General features: G+C 32.1%; 1 long non-coding RNA gene across 1 annotated transcript; it reads left to right on the forward strand.

Moving 5' to 3' along the window:
- Positions 1-941: 941 nt before the first annotated feature.
- Positions 942-4064, forward strand: LOC128246479 (uncharacterized). The gene is made up of 4 exons (XR_008263259.1): positions 942-1012; positions 1418-1517; positions 3726-3770; positions 4009-4064. It is a non-coding gene; the product is annotated as an uncharacterized LOC128246479 (long non-coding RNA).
- The last annotated feature ends 643 nt before the right edge of the window (positions 4065-4707 follow it).

Below are 4707 nucleotides of genomic sequence, written 5' to 3' on the forward strand. Positions count from 1 at the left end.
TTAAATTTCAAGGTAAAATTGTTCAATGTATGCTCACTTCGCCCATTCTTAATAACTTATAACTTACTTCAGGTCGTCTAACTATTTATTAGTAAAACATTTTTTATAGTAAAAGTTACCTAAGCCTTAATCCCAGGTGCATTACGACACAAGGTGGTTTACATTTCTGTTACGTTTTGTGACTCTGGCTCATATACTTATAAAAAAATGACAGTTGCACTTTCCTAATCACGACTTTTTAAAGTGACACATGGAAGCCGGGCAAATACCAAATAATTCGTATTTTTGTAATGCAGCATTTTTGGCAATATTTTTTTACATAATTGGACTTCCTGTTGTTGTTCTGTTTATTTAATTAGCGCAACTAGGTATCTTTTCTGAAGTTTTTTAATGTTATATTTGTCTAGTTGTTCTTTAGTCATCACTATTTCAATTTATTTAAATATTTCATGATTTTGAAATGGATCGTCTGTAGCGTTTGCTATGAATCCATGTCAAACATCCATTTCTTTGTATTTAGATGTATAAAACTAAATTAATATCCGTGGTTTGAGGATTGTTAAATGGTGTCACAAGGAATGATAATATTTTAGGCACACCTGTGAACAATCTCTTTGCCCAGATTATCACTACGAGCTGCCATACTTTGTTGTATTTCAGGGATGCGAGATGCAACATATATCCCGATATCAATCACCTCGAAAAGAAGTGCATCGCTAAAACGCGGCAAATAAATGAGGTATAGTACCCGGATTGCCAATATAGTAATGTTTTAAATGTTTTTAATTTGCTGGGAAAATCACACACAATAAGTTGTAAATACAAATATAACAAGCAATTTCTTTTCACACGCGTGACGACTACATGAGATAAATGTGAAATTCCATACATTATTATGTTGTTGAATAGTATAAGGGTTTAATTGTAATTGTTTATTTTTCAGTTACAAGGGGATATTCAGAATTTGAAAGAAAAACTGGTAAATAAAGACAGGCAGATTGCAGATATGCAGGTAATATGCCGTTAAATCTTAAATGCTTAAAATGGTAAATGTTTTAAACTATTTTGATTAATTATTGACATGTCTTTTTATTGTATCGTAATATTTCCATTTCTGTTAAGAGACCTTGTCGGTGTTCAACTTTTAATGTAGTGTAAATAAATAAGCATAGGCCCTCTATTTTGTAACAAGTATTTCATTATATATGAACAACCTTATAAAGAACATAAAAAAGGAAAGCACACATGCTTATCTATAAATATTATTCATAAAATGAACATGAATTCTCTGTGAATATACGCCTATACACATTTTCAGAGAGTATTATGTTTTGTACTATTAAAATGTTTATTCAATATTTCCTATGTCGATTTAGAAAAATATGGCAAATTTTGAGGCCATGAACATATATTTCAGGCAAACCAAAACAGAATGTATGCAGAGAATGATAGTCTAATGCTCAAGAGTGAAAATGGCAGAACAGACAGCAGCAAGGGCAAGGGCTTCCCTACCAAAGGTACCGTTTTTTATATGGAAATAAATTATATTCAATGAAGCTCGTTATTTCTCATGATTATTATGTATATGTGCATGTTTATAGCTTCAACTTAAATAACAAACTCCACAGCCTCTAACCACATACATAAATGCCGCATCTTATCAACCTAGAAGTAAATGGGGTACCTATTATGACCATATTCCTGGCATTTGTTTTAGCTCGTCTGTTTAAGAAAGATGAGCTTACATCATGCAAACGTGTTAAAGTTGATATATGTGTAAGATGATTGACAAGTATATTATAAATCATAGTAAACCAAAGGGTCAACATTCATAACTCATGTAGTTCTTATTACTAATTTGCATTTTGGTAAAATATTGTTACACCAGCAAACAATGCCAGATTCGATAAGGTTTGTTTGTTTGAAGAAATACAACTTAAAACTAGGCTGAATTCATTTATTACATATGACTGATAATATTTGATAGACATACTTTTCTCCTACCTCAGATAAGTAGATCCAAAAATTTGGCCATGCAGGAAATTAGTATCTTGCCCTCGGGCAAAGATAAAACAAAGACCCGTATGAAATACAGTTGAACACTGCTATTCCGAACACCGTTTATCCGAATTGATCGCTGTTTTTTTTTGGTCCCGATTTTACTCCTACTTTCTTTAACTAAATTTTTAATCCTTAACCCGAAATCGCTAGTCCGAATTAATCGCTATTCCCAAGTAAAAATTACGGGCCCGATTTGGTATTTCATACCTATTTATCAATTCTTATTTCGAACCTTATCATGTCATAGTTTTTCACACCATACTTCAATTACACTAGGGCATGGGCTTGGGGTGACAATGGAGCACAATTAGCGCTTGTTAAAGAATGAAATTGAGCACGCGTATTTTACAATCATCGATGTCAGAAAATTAGCAATTCATTTAGGTGATGTAGTGTGTATATAATTTATGGTTAACACAACATGAATATCAATCGAAAATACGCATTGCTCACTTAACCCGCTACCGAATAATCCGTACTATGTTCCGAATGCATACATGTGCTGTCAATTTGTTTTAAACGTTTTATGTTTTAATAAAGAAGTAAAAAAAAAAGGAATTATTTGTCCTTTAGTACATAATAAATCAACAAATATTTTTGTATAAGAAATATCACTCAAACCGAATGTATCATATTGGTAACGTGTAACCGAAATTGCAATCTTCACGACTTAGTATATCACGTCATCTACTATTCGCGAACGCTGTCAATTTTATGAATGTTGTTAATCCGAAATATCGTTATCCCGAAATATTTTTGGGTCCCTATGATTTTCAATTAACGGTGTTCAACTGTACGTTTTTATTGTCATAAAGAGTTCCAGTAAAAATACATTTTTACCTCATTTTGTTAAACTGAGATGGGAGAAAAACATATACCATAGCCGCCCGTATAAGAAAGGTTCGTCCCAACACTCGCTCAGGGTGTTCTGTAAAAACTCAGTAAACCTCGAGTAAACCTCGTTTCCACAAAACACCCGACGCACAGGTTGGTAATGAACCTATCTTACGCTCTCGGCCATGTAGAATACTAATAATAACGTTGATACGTAATCGAATTAGCTAAACACTTCCAACTAAAAAAAAGAAATTGCCAACCGCAAAATTAAGTTAAAGTTATAGTTCAGGAGTTGTAAAGATTGTATGAAAATAATAATTGAATTTAAGAAAAACAACTTATACATGCTAAATTATTAATGTTTATTTTCCATGATTTCTTTACCAAAGATAACTGGCAAAATCTTATTTTATGTAACAATTATAACTGAGCATAATAAATGATTTTAGTAATGAACTGAAACTTTCCTACCAGTATTCAAATGAAAACTTGGCAAGTGGCATACATGTATTGCATATCACATTCATGTTGTATGCAAAATAATAACAATATGCAATATAATACTCAGCCATATTCATGAATTTGGCAACCGAAGAAATAGTGCAAAACAAATCATACATACTTAAGAGCAAAGTATACTTTTGCAATTGCTTTAGAGCCCCGGTCCTGTGGTTAGACCATATACTTTAAAATCACGCTGTTGCGGATTCGAATCCCGCCTCCGTCCAGCATATTTTTATTATGGTTTCCCCACCTCTGTTTGTTATATGCTTTTCATAAAGTTAATCGTTATTTTAGTACAGCAGGATTCAAAAATATATTTTCAGACAGCAGAAACTGAAACTTTAGCCGAAGTAGCAGACCATATGACGGTATGTTCAAGTATAAATACAGAAATATAAAGCCATTTGTCTATTAAAGTATGAAACATTATATAACAAACCATTTGTCTATTAAAGTATAAGACATTATATAACAAATATACTGAACTTAAAATGATCATTAATTGGATTTTGGCTGTAATGGCAATATGTAGTATACACTGTAATTTTAAGAATACACCACATCTATAAAATCTAGGAAATACTTATATGTTTGGTTCGTCTTCAGGTGGCAGTTGTGGAATATACAAACCAGAGTGTGTATATTGGAGAAATGGAGGGAAACATGATGACAACGTAAAAAATAAACAGAGCGTGATTTTGAATCCCTTGGACAAAATGGAAATTAATCGTCGATTTTCAATTGCAAAATTCAAAGGATGTAAGAAAGACAACGTAATACAATTATCGGAAATTCAGATTCAACTTATAAATCAGTCCGTAGCTTCGTATTGTTCCATACAAGCTTCAGACATCTAAAACCTCATATATTTGGTATGATCATAAATATCAGATAACAGTGTGCCTGTACATTTCTTTTAAACCTTGTTTTTGTATTTCAGTAAGCTTACATTGTGTTTACATTTTGTAAATATTTGTACATTTTATGATTGAGTTATTTTTTATTTACTTTAGCTTTGCCTTAAAGCCTTTTTTATTTTAGTAAGTAAATAATTCAAGTTTCATTTTTTGAACAGAGAGAATCGGTCAATGGCGAAGTCGGGAATCTAGTCTTGGTCTCTCGAGAGCCATTCCAGTATGCTAAGCTCTTACCCTACATAACTCATTATTAAAGTTCTTCCTGTGATTTCTGTGATGGAGTTTTTTTATTTATCCACTGCTCTGTGCATAAAGCCTGACATATTTGAGAAAGTGCCGTCTTTGGTATTCATGAAATATTACATTTATATCCTTTATTGTCACTTGA

Source organism: Mya arenaria, chromosome 9 (genome assembly GCF_026914265.1).
Source record: "Mya arenaria isolate MELC-2E11 chromosome 9, ASM2691426v1".
Taxonomy (NCBI): domain Eukaryota; kingdom Metazoa; phylum Mollusca; class Bivalvia; order Myida; family Myidae; genus Mya; species Mya arenaria.